This window comes from Ictalurus furcatus, chromosome 16 (genome assembly GCF_023375685.1).
Source record: "Ictalurus furcatus strain D&B chromosome 16, Billie_1.0, whole genome shotgun sequence".
In the NCBI taxonomy this organism is placed as follows: Eukaryota; Metazoa; Chordata; class Actinopteri; order Siluriformes; family Ictaluridae; genus Ictalurus; species Ictalurus furcatus.
The window spans coordinates 10,588,382-10,600,922 of NC_071270.1; the positions used below are offsets into that span (position 1 = coordinate 10,588,382).

General features: G+C 42.7%; 1 protein-coding gene across 1 annotated transcript in view; it reads right to left on the reverse strand.

Moving 5' to 3' along the window:
• rxfp2a (relaxin family peptide receptor 2a) overlaps positions 1–12,541 on the reverse strand; it is a 133,387-nt gene that overhangs the window by 77,989 nt on the left and 42,857 nt on the right. The gene's annotated exons all lie outside the window — the stretch shown is intronic.

Below are 12,541 nucleotides of genomic sequence, written 5' to 3' on the forward strand. Positions count from 1 at the left end.
AGAGGGATGCCAGTACATCACAGGGCACCTTGCAGACACCTATTCACACACTTATTTGCATCTACAGGCAATTTAGTGTAGCCAATCTTCCTACCTGCTTATGATTGGAAAGTGGGAGATAACTGGAAAACAAAGAGAAAACCCATGAGAACATGAGTCCACACAAATATTAAACAGAGCTCAAGTTTGAACTTGGGACAAACCTGAGATGCAATAACACTTCACATTGTGTCTACAGAACTACACATCATAAATTATATTGGGCCGATGCCAATGGCAAATAAAATTTTTATCCACTTATCCATTTTTTTTAAACCATATCCAGCTTGTTGGCAGGGCTGTTAACAAAATGGAAGGCTCAGTAGCTGGTGGAGTCCTGCTGGACTTGGCTGATAATTAAAGCTATTCACTGTAATTTTCCAAAAACCATTTCGTGTTTTTTTTTTTCCACGATTTGGGCAGAAATTACACTGCCATATTTCCAGAAAAGCTGGACAGGGCAGAAAAAGGAAGTTATCAATGGCTGCAACCAGATTTCTGAGAGAGCAGGTTGTGAAAAACCCTCAAGTGACTGCAAAAGAAATGCAGCAAGATTTGGTGGCAACAGGCACTGAGGTTGCAGTGAGCACAGTAAGGCGCATACTAAACACAGAAGGTTTACATGCCAGATCTCCAAGATGTACACCACTTCTGACCCAAAAGCACAAGAAATGTCGACTCAAAATCATATAAATAAGCCTCAGAAATTTTGGGATTCTGTTCTGTGGAGCAATGAAACAAAACTGGAACTTTTCTGCACGATGGATCTACAGTATGTTTGTAGGAAGAAGGATGAAGAAAGAACACTCTGTTCACAGTCAAGCATCGTGGTGGCTCGGTGATGATCTGGGGCTGCTTTGTATCCTCTTGCAATGGAAAGCTGCAGCATGTGGAAGGCAAGATGAATTCATTGAAGTATCAAGAAATCCTAGAAGACAACATCATGCTGTCCATGAGGAAGCTGATGCTTTGGCATCATTGGACCTTCCAACAGGTCAATGATCCCAAGCATACCTCAAATTCCACCAAGACATGGTTGCAGAAGAAGTCCTGTAAGATTACAGGGTCAACAATCATGTCCAGATCTCTTGTAAAACAAACACCTGGGTTACCCTTTGTCCATGGAGTGGGAAATGGTCTGCCCATAATGATGTCAACATGAGACAATGTTGTTTTCTGATTAGGTGTCATACGATGCAACATGCAGTTCTTGATGGTATGATTTTTCTTTCCATGATCCATGTACTTTGGGGATGATATGGGATATGGAAATGCCAATCAATGTTCAGATATTTTCAAAGTTTCTGTGTTACTTAGAAACAAAGGATGTTCCATTATCACCATCAATAACCTTAAGGATACCATAGCCTGGGATTATTTCTTTGGTTAGAATTTTAACAACAGTGTTGGCATTTTCTTAGGAGCATGGGAAAGCTTCTACCCATTTGGAGAATTTGTCCACGATAACTAAAAGGCATTTGAGACCTCTGACACTTGGCATGTGTGTAAAGTCAATTTGCAATGCCTGAAAGGGACCACTAGGTGGTGGAAATGCATCATATTTGGCGTTTTTTCCTTGTACATTCACCCTGGCACAAGTCAGACATGCATCAAGAACTATTTAACAGTTTTGTGAGTGTCACAAATACAAAACCTTGATGTTATAGCCGAGATCACCCATCTTCGTGCGCATGAGAAACACTGAAAATGACACATGAGAAACGGAAGGACAGATGATGGGAGAGCAAGGAGGCCAGCAGGGCAGCATAATAAACCATCTGTGGGTGAGGGGGAACAAGCTTCCGAGGACCAAAACATAAGGGCAACTGGAGAGACCTGCGTTTCTAAAAAAGCAACATCAATGTCAGGAGGGGTTAGAGAATGAGAAAACATGTGAAAAATAGACATTATCCTGGACAAAGGGGCTGGACGAGCACTCTTTGGTGGCACACTTCGCCACTTCATCAACGAGTGAATTACCGTGAGCCTTATCTGTGTTAGAGGAGTCATGACCTTTAACCTTAACAATACCTGTCAGGTAAGAGCAAGGCTTCTAAAAGATCAGAAACAAGCATGGTGCATGATATATTTTTGCCATCAGCGGCACGAAAACCACGAGCACGCCATATCTTTCCAAAATAATGTGCGATACCAAAAGCATAGTGCAAGTCAGTGTATATGGTAACAGTCTTACCCTTAAAGAGATAGCAAGCATGAGTGAGAGCAACGAGTTCTGCAGCCTGAGATGGAGTGAGCCTGTGAACAATATTTGGTAATGAACTTACAAAATAGCAACAGAAAAATGTGGAGTTGATGGGTTTAGAACACGACCCATCAACATATACTTCCTCCCCTCCTTCTAGAGGGTGCTGTGATAAATCAGGACAGAGTGAGGAGGAGTCATGTATGTAGGCTAAGCAGTCATGTTCCAGCTAGGCCTTTGGTGCAGGCTCCTCCGGTCAGGCACTCAGAAGTCTGTGGCGCAGGACAGTGGGGCTATTAACCGTTGTCACATATTTGATGGTCAGGTTATGAGTGGCGCAAAGTCATATTTTCAACCCATACTTAAAGAATACAAGGATATCTACACGGAGACAGAAAATAAAAGATCACTGACCTCCGTCCAGATATCCCACTTTCTGACATCAGGAAACTGTTAAGATTTTGTTGTTACCAGACTCAGAATTAAATTCTTGGACCCATGCTGCTGTTACCCTCTCAGTACTGAGCTCAGGAAGAAGTCACACAGACACAGAATGAAGTGAAAGCTTCTTAGTTTAATGCTGAAATAGGCAGAGTATATACACAGGAAAATAGGAAGGAAGGGTGGGGGGTATCCGCCTTGTGCCCGATACTCCCTGGGATAGGCTCCAGGTTCCCCGTGACCCTGAAGAAAAGGATAAGCGGTATAGAAGATGGATGGATGGATGGATGGATGGGTGGGGGTATGACAGTTAGATCAGTGCTTAACTATGAACAGAGAGCTTATTGTGTCAGAACAAGTACAGGGACAGAAACTTCTGGCATTGGTGAGCAAGGCCTATGCAATAGTAGTCTTGCTTGTGGGTCACTGCAGACAATGACAGTGTTGCAGGCCTACCAAGCAGACCTGCTGAGTAAGCTTGACATACGGCGGCATTCAGCCAGTTCCTTCCCTGTTGGGTCAAGTTCACCCAGGCATACACGTGTGGAGCCTGGGCCAGCACTAGTGCAAGGGAGACACAGGAGGTGAGTATGGCAGCCCGCCAACCCCCGCAGACAGCCAGTAGAACCGGGCTGCCCGCGGCTTGCTAGTAGGCCTAATCTGAGAATGGCCATAAAGGCCAAGCAGACAAAGAAGAGCGGTCCTGAGGGGCCGTGGATGGACGTGTCAGGGGACATGAGGTTGTTAGGGCAGTTAGCCCCAAGTGCTACTGTAGATTTCAACGTTCTCTAGTCAGCGAGCTGTCACAGGGCAACGAAAATATGATGCTTTCCCTCCAATAGAATGTGGAATAGTTAACGTCACTAAAAGACCGTCTGGTAGCGTGGAAACTACTGCCAAATGTGTCTCCATGGGTTCTGTCTACCGTAGAAAAGGGTTACTGAGTCCAGTTTAGAGCTTTACCCTCCGGTTCAGAGGTGTGCTCACCCCAGTAGTCAGCACAGACCAGAGCCCGACGTTAGCGCAGGAAGTAAGATCCTTCTTGGACAATGGGGCCGTAGAACATGTACCCCGTTCCCTGAGGGAAGGAGGTTTTTACAGCCATTATTTCCTGGTCCGCAAAAAATAGGAGTATGCGGCCAATTTTAGATCTGTGTCATCTGAACTGTACTCTTCAGACATACAGGTTCAAGATGCTGACACCCAAACTTATCGCTCCACAGATTCAGTTTGAGGAGTGGTTTGTGACAATAGATCTAAAAGGTGCATATTTCCACATAGAAATATCGCTAGCTTTATCCCTTCACACCTTGACAAAGTGCATGGATGTCATTCTGGCTCCATTGTGACTCCAGGGCATCCGTGTACTAAACTACCTGGATGACTGGTTAATTCTAGCACGATCCAGGGAACTGGCGGTTCAACATCGAGATGTTGTTCTCGCCCACATGAAGAGCTTGGGGCTCAGGTTGAACCTCAGAAAAGTATGCTTTCTCCAGTGCAGTGGACGACTTTTCTAGGGGTTATAAGGATTCTACTACGATGAGTTCGTTTCTATCCCCAACAAGCATGTAGGGTGCTTTCCATTACTATTAAGTCTGAATTTTAGGTATTTTCCAATACCATTATGTCTGAATTTCAGGTACTTTCTGATTCCATTGTATAAGAATTTTTAGGTATTTTCCGCTACCCTTAAGTTCGCCCTTTTTCTGTTTCCCTTTTTTAAAAACAACTTCTGCTTTTTACAGCATTTTGGTCTGACCATTATTGTCACGATCTCCCCTTTAGACAGCACTGCAGCCGGAGTGCACATGTGCACGAGCCAGGTGCGCAAGTGCCCAGAGAGCGCATGCTCTGATGACTTGTTTCTGTTCTGTCTCCTCCCTGTTTTGTCATTGGTTGTTGTTTGAGGGTGTATCTACATTGGTTTCAGCTGTCAGCACTTAACGCTGATTATGTTTGCAATATATACCCCTCAGCTCCCAGTACAAGGCGTGGAGTATTATAGTACATAGTTAACTCGATAGTTAGATTGTTTAATTTAAACGTAGGTTAGTTTTCTCGATACCACGCTGTTGTTTCCCGCTTCTCGTTTCCCAGTTCCCGTTTCATGTTTTGTGTTTTTGACCTCGTTACTAGTGACATCGATTCCAATTCCTGCCTAGCCTAGTATATGCCTGTTTGCCGATCGCCCGACCCATTGCCTGTTTTTGACTACGCCTCTGTTTCACGATTTGGATTTGTCTGCCTGCCTCCTTTAATAAAACGTCTTTACCTGCACTTGCTTCCGCCTCAGTTCCATAACGTGACAATTATCAAGTGAGGACCTTAGCTGTCTCTGTACTTTTCTCTTTATTATGGGTAGGTTCATGCATTTCTTTACACTCTCATTAATATTAAACATTACAATGTAAATATCAATTAGCACACCTTTCTGCTGATCTGACCCTGTTGGTTGAAGTCCTTGCAGCTGAACCTGGTGTTTCTGGGTCCCCCCCCTTACGCTACAGGATCATTCCTGTTACGATGTCTGTGGATGCCTCTACTCAAACAGAGACTTCTTCACTCTTTTCCTCTGGGAATCCTTTTGAGCCTCCTCCTGATGGTGGCTTCAGCCCTACCCCAGATTCTCTCAGCCCTACTCTGTATTCGCCTAGCAGTCCCGAATATTCTCCTGCACAATCCCAGTATTCCCAACCTCCTTCTCCTAGCGATTATTCACCTACAAGCCCTCTTTATTAACCTGTATGTCCCTCTTTCTCATTAATCTCTTATCTTCCACATGTGTTTCCCTTGTGTTTTCTTTCTATCATAAATTTTATCCAACAAGGGTTTGGGTCTTCTTCCAGACCTTGGCAAAGTGGCTACACTTCCCACTAAATTGTACTTATATACAATTGTTTGAATTGATGAGCTTGGAATCTGAAATTGTTTAGAAATGACTCCAAGAGACATTCTTGACTTGTGTAAATCCACCATCCTCTTTTTCAGATCTGCAATGTGCTCCTTGGACTTTCCCATAGTACTGTGTGTTGGCTAATCTAATGAGTGCTGTCAAACAAACCCTTTTTATGCTTGCACAGAGAAGCTGCCACCTGTAGTAAATCATGATCACTAGCAGGAAATTAAGAGGCCTTGGTCTTGGCAAATTAAAGAACATTTTGGAACTTTCAGCACCACTAAATTAATATTCGTGTTTGTATGTATATTTTTGATCCTGTACATATAATTTTTGTCCTGTGTTGATTTCAGAAAACCCCAAATTAATTAAAACTTGTGAACCAAATTCTTGTTTGTTTGTTTGTTTTTTTATTACAGATGTGTGTTGTACAATTATTCTGCCCCAGAAAAAGAAAAGTTCAAAGAAATTATTGAAAGCCCCATATTGCCATGACATTCATGTCCAACTGTACACTTCCAACTGCCACTGTACATCTCTTCTCCTTTACAGACTATCATGGGGAACCCAGAGAGGGAGAGATGAGAACATGCCCAAGTTATGTGGAACTTTACACTAATTAAATCCAAAATTAAATTAATGTACTAATCAATCCATTTGTACATTATTGTGTACACACAAACTGCTTTTCCTATTACAGTTAGTTTTTGAAAAACTCTCATGCAGCCCTTCAAATCTACAGAAAGGTCTGTCTTTTGTACCAGTTATCTGGATTTTCTATATTAGCAAATACATTTGAATATAAGTCAGAGTTTTTGATGTGAGATGCAGCTCATGACAAGGCGGAAAGCACAATAATGGAGCCAGTTTTTTAAAAAGAAAAGTTCCAACCATAGTGAATGTGGCTTTTATTCCTCCAGATGTAGGCTACATAAATTAGGCAGAGTTGTGTTAGAACAATGTTGCTTGTATTGCCACTGCTTCTGCAAGTCACATGACACGTATAAATTAGGCCACTCTGCATCACATAGGGCTGTATCACACCCAATGATCACACCAACCCAGCGTGAAATATAACAACATGCCCTAGTATGTTTTATTCCTTCACTCGGAGCTGGATGTGACAGCGGAAAATGATGCACCCTTTCAAACACACAGCCTGACTTTTGACAAGGTTTGTGAAGAAATGTAAGCTTTTCCCACTTGCCTGGGAATTCAGTGCAAGGAATATTTGTATATATATATATATATATATATATATATATATATATATATATATATATATATAAAATATCAGTATATTATATAAGATATAATATACTGTAAATCTACCTTTTAAATTGTTTCCCCAAATTAACTTAGAAAAAGAAGTAAAATATGTCTAACTTCTCCTATTCCTGAACATTTTGGGTTTCAAGTTTCAAGTCTTTTTGTGCAGTTTTTGAGTTGTAGTTTGGAAGGGAATTTTTTCCAGATGTTTGGCACCACCTGAAACCTCCCCATAAACTTTGATGAGATGCTCTTTGAGGCTCCACATGAAAGCTGCAAGACCAATTAATGTTGATGAAATAATGATAAATTCACATATATGTTTACACCTCATTTCAAAAGGTTTAAATCACTATTGGAGGGTACAAATCCGCCACTGCATCTATTACACAGGGTGTTCCTCAAGGTTCCGTTCTTAGGCCACTACTGTTTATCATTTATATATACCCACTTGGTGACATCAGATGCATGCATGGACTTTAATTTAATTGTTATGCTGATGACATCTAAATTTACCTTACCACCCGCTCTGAATAGCCATAATTTTCTGATTCACTCACTGCATGTATTAGGGACATCAAACACTGGATGTCCCTGAACTTTTTAAAAGTGTATTATTGTTTATTGGTTTGACTACTTCAGTCAAAATATGGATATGTCATTTGATATTGATATTGATATTGTCACTTCTTCCTCTGCCCATAATCTTGGTGTTTTATTTGTCACAACTCTCTCTTTTGATTCCCATATCAACTCTATAGTTAAAAACTCTTTTTACCACCTTCCTAAAATTGCACCTTTTCGATCCTCCCTCACTCTGACTGATTATTGTAATGCCCTATTTATTGGCTTGCCCAAAAAATACATTTCAAGAATACAATATGTTCAAAATTTAGCTGCAAGGGTTCTCACCTCCACCAGGTGCTCTGTTCATATCACTCCTCTTCTGCATGATCTCCACTGGCTACCTGTGGCTTCACATATTCAATATAAGATACTACTTCTAACATTTAAGGCACTAAATGGTCCTGCCCCTCAATACTTGTCTCACTTACTTCATCCATACTGCCCTACTCGGTCCCTTAGATCATCAGAACTTTTGTCCATACCTAGATTTCGGTTGTACACTGCAGGTGGATGGTTATTTTGTGTTGCTGCTCCAAAACTGTTTAACTCACTTCCTCTTACTCTCCATAACACCACTTCTCTGCCTAGTTTTTAGACCTAGCTAAAAACATATCTGTTTGATCTGTTTTTTTTTTTTTTCAATTTATTACATTTGTGTTGTTCATTGGGGGAAATAAGTATTGAATGCGTCAACATTTTTTTTGTAAATATATTTCCAATGAGGCTGAATTCCGATGAAATTGTCACCAGACATCAGTATTAACTCAAGAAATCTGGAAATATAAAGAATTCACAACATTAACGTTCATAAATAAAGTTATGTGTAATAAAGTGGAATGACAGGATAAAAGTATTGAACACTCTAAGAAAAAGCAGTTCTCCTGTTTTTCTTCACATGGTACTGGCAGACTTCATATAATTAAATGAACAATGAATGGAGCCCTTTACAGGAAGATTCTTGAGAAGAATCTGCTGCCATCCACCAGGATGATGAAGCTGAGACGTGGGTGGACCTTCCAGCAGGACAACGATCCAAAGCATACAGCAAAGGAAACTCTCAATTGATTTCAGAGGAAAAAAATCAAGGTGTTAGAATGGCCCAGTCAGTCACCTGACTTCAATCCAATTGAAGAAGATTTAAAGACAATATCTTTAGAAGAATGGGCCGAAATCACACCTGAATGCTGCGGCAGATTAATTTCTTCATGCAGGAAGCACCTTGAAGCTGTCATTACAAACAAAGGATTCTCCACTAAGTATTAAATTAATTTCAGTTCAATACTTTTTTCCTGTGTCATTCTACTTTATTACACATAACTTAATTTATGGACTTTAATGTTTGGATTTCTTTATACGTATGGATATATTGCGTTCTGGATTTCTGATGTCTGGTGAAAATTTTATGTGAATAGCCTCATTGGAAATATATTTACTGAAAACAATGTTGACGTTCAATATTTAATTCCCCCACTGTATGTATTTGTATGTATTTGATACATACTATGTAAAGCAACCTTGAGCTTTGGAAAAGCGCTATATAAATAAAACTTCTTCTTCTACTACTTCTTCAAGGATGAGAACGGGATCAAAAACCAGGAAACGAGGACAATGAATGAAAAGCTTGGGATGGCTCTGGCAGCTAAACACAGAAACAATTCTTCGCATGAAACAAAGACGCACGGGGGTTTAAATATACAAAGTAATCCAAGGGATGGTGCAGAACAGCTGACACACATTAGGGAAACAACCAATAACAAAACAGGAATGGAGATATGACATAAACCATAACAAACACTGGTAAACAAATGGTAAAACAACAGGCCCCCTCATGGTGGTCCAGGCCCTCTGGGCAGACATGGCTCATACAGGTCCGAAGCAGGCAGTGAGTCGGTGACAGGCTTGCTGGGGTCATTTTGCTGGGCTAGGACATGATTGCTGGGGTTCTTAGGTAGAAGCCAGGCTTCGGACGCTGCATCACCAGCCTCTGATGTGAGCAAAGTTTGGTAGGCCATCCCATCTACCCCTGGCAGGAACAGGATGTGTGCGGCCGTCCTGTTGACCTCTGGCACTGCTTCTCTTCTGGCTTGGGGTCCGACAAGCTCTCAAAATAAAACTGGCATTGGAGGAAAAATCCATTTGGGGGCTTTCAAAGCTGAGAAATGGAGCCAGGGTGTCCATGAAAGCCACTGGGGAAAATGCACAGAATCAAATGCTGGCATGGTCATCCCAGCATAGTTCCCCTCTCGCATTCCTGCTGCATTCAGGGCGATGGCAAAGTATTCTGTCAGGTAATCAGGGTGGAGACGGATGCAAGTGCAGTTAACAGCTTTAATTAGAGGTACACAGACAAATCCAAAAGGATAGGGAAAAACATAGTCCAAAACAGGCATGGTTCAGGCGATCTACAAGTGGGAAAAACGGCGTAGACGAGAAACCAAGAAACGAGGATGAGAGCAGGATCAAAACCAGGAAACGAGGAAAATGAACAAAAGGTTTGGTATGGCTCTGAAGGCCTAACACAGCAACAATACTTTGCACGGAACATAGTCACACTGGCTTTAAATATACAAAGCAACCAAAGGGATGATGCAAAACAGCTGAGACACATTAGGAAAACAACCAATAACAAGATCAGGCAGAGACATGACATATACCTGGACAATGTCAAAAATCCTGGAAGTGTGTGCTGACATGCTTCAGGCTGCTGAGGGTGTTGCTCGCTCTGGCCCTCAGCACGAGGGTGTCACGAATCAAGGATGGGTTCGGAAGCAATCGCAGATAATTAACATTTATTATATAAAGAAACAACAAAACAAAAACACTAAGACAACTAGGCAAAACACTATGGCAAGAAACAAAACACTATGGCAAGAAAGACAGAAGTCTAATACAACGAAAGACAAAGAAACAGTGCAGACAATATATATACAAGTGTGCTCATTAACAGAAACGTGAATTAGGTGCAGGTGGTCATGTGACATGTACGGCGCGCAGCAAAGAAGGGGAACGACGTCTTCAGCAGAACATGGAGGTAGAGGGACATCCTCCGCAAAGCAGGATGGCAGAGAGACGACCTCAGCCGAGCAGGACGGCAGAGCGATGACCTCAGCCGAGCAGGAAGGCAGAGCGATGTCCACAGCCGAGCAGGAAGGCAGAGCGCTGTACTCAGTGGTGCAGGCAAACAGAGCACTGTACGCAGCGGTGCAGGAAGGCAGAGCGACGTCTTTAGCTGAACAGGGAGGCAGAGCGACGACCTCAGCTTAACAGGGAGGCACTGCGATGACCTCAGCTGAAAAGGGAGGCAGAGCGATGACCTCAGCTGAACAGGGAGGCACTGCGATGTCCTCAGCTGAACAGGGGGGCACTGCGATGTCCTCAGCTGAACAGGAAGGCAGAGCGACGTCCTCAGCTGAACAGGAAGGCAGAGCGACGACTTCAGCTGGGCAGGGACAGCACAGTGGCATTGAGTGCGTGGTTGTTGAACAGAGGGGAGTAATAGGGTATGTCAGGAGACGGAGCAACATCCTCAGCCAACCCAGGTGACTGAGCGGCGTCCTCAGCTGAACCGAAAAGCTGAACGGCGTCCTTAGACGAGCAGGGAGGCTGACTTTCGTTCTCCGCTGACTCTGCTTGCTGAACTAGATCCATAATGGGGGGGGGGGGGGGGGGAGATGGTATTAGCCCCGACCACAGACTCCCCCTCCTGTTGGCGTGGCATGGCGTAGTCCTTCATGAACATGGGAGGTGGCGATGTGGCGCACGGCCCGGCTTGCTGCAGCAGCTCTCGTTGCGTTAGAATGCGGTTGATCTGAGCAAGTTGTCCGTTTATCTTTTTACTCCGCTCCCAGTACGATCTCCAGTACGATCTATACCACTCCTCAAACTCGGCAACTCCGGCGGCACCCATGTTGATCTGCTGCTTCCGAATTGTAGGTCTTTTGTTCTGTCACGAATCAAGGATGGGTTTGGAAGCAATCGCAGATAATTAACATTTATTATATAAACAAACAACAAAACTAAGACAACTAGGCAAAACACTATGGCAAGAAACAAAACACTATGGCAAGAAAGACGGAAGTCTAATACCACAAAAGACAAAGAAACAGTGCAGACAATGGCTATATATACAAGTGTGCTCCTTAACAGAAACGAATCAGGTGCAGGTGGTCATGTGACATGTACTGCAGTGCAGTGGCTGATGGGAACTGGAGTCCAGAGTTTCCTGATACATGACAGTGGGGAAATCTCTGACACTTCCGAGACCACTTGCTAACTCTAGGTAGCTAAAATACACCATATAAAACAAAAGTATCAAGCCAGCTAATATATATCAAATGTCATTTTGCAGAACATCGATTGGATAACAAAAATGCACACATTTTAGTCCCCTGACTCAATAATAATTTCTTTTATATTTTTATTAACAATGAAATCCTATGCAGTGGCTTAAAAATTGGATAAAGGGGCTTCCAAGTGGCACAACAGAAAAGCATGTGGCCAGGGTTCTGTAAGGTGGGTTGAATTGCATACTCTTTTTTTCCCTGTCAATCACGGTCCTCTGTGAGCTCATGTATACAGAGCACTTTCCTCCAAGTGTCTTACGCTGCCTTTTGACACAGTTTGAAAAGATGCAGAGGTTGGCTTCATGTGTCTTGGAGGAAGCACATGTTTGCCTCACCCTACATAGTCGACAGCTGCTGTGCGATAGGGGAGACTAAGCTAGCAACAAGGGAGTTGGCAAGACCAAGTTGGGGTGGGCGGGGTGGTGGGTGAATAAAGCTATGAGGAATACATTTTAGTCTGTCACTAACCCTTATATGGTGGTGGCATGTCAACACCATCATATTCTCCTGCTCTTCTCACACTTCACGTGTTGGAGTTAATTTTGTAATTTTGCTGGGGTTAATTATGCCACAAGCCCTGCAGTGACTGGCCTAATGAAAAGCTTTCTAAATTATTACCAAAGCATTGTGGGTGATTTGGAATTGTAGAATTATCAAAGGACAAAGACAATGCAGTATAAGGACACAATCCACTTAAAGTCAACAATGTGATGAAATAAT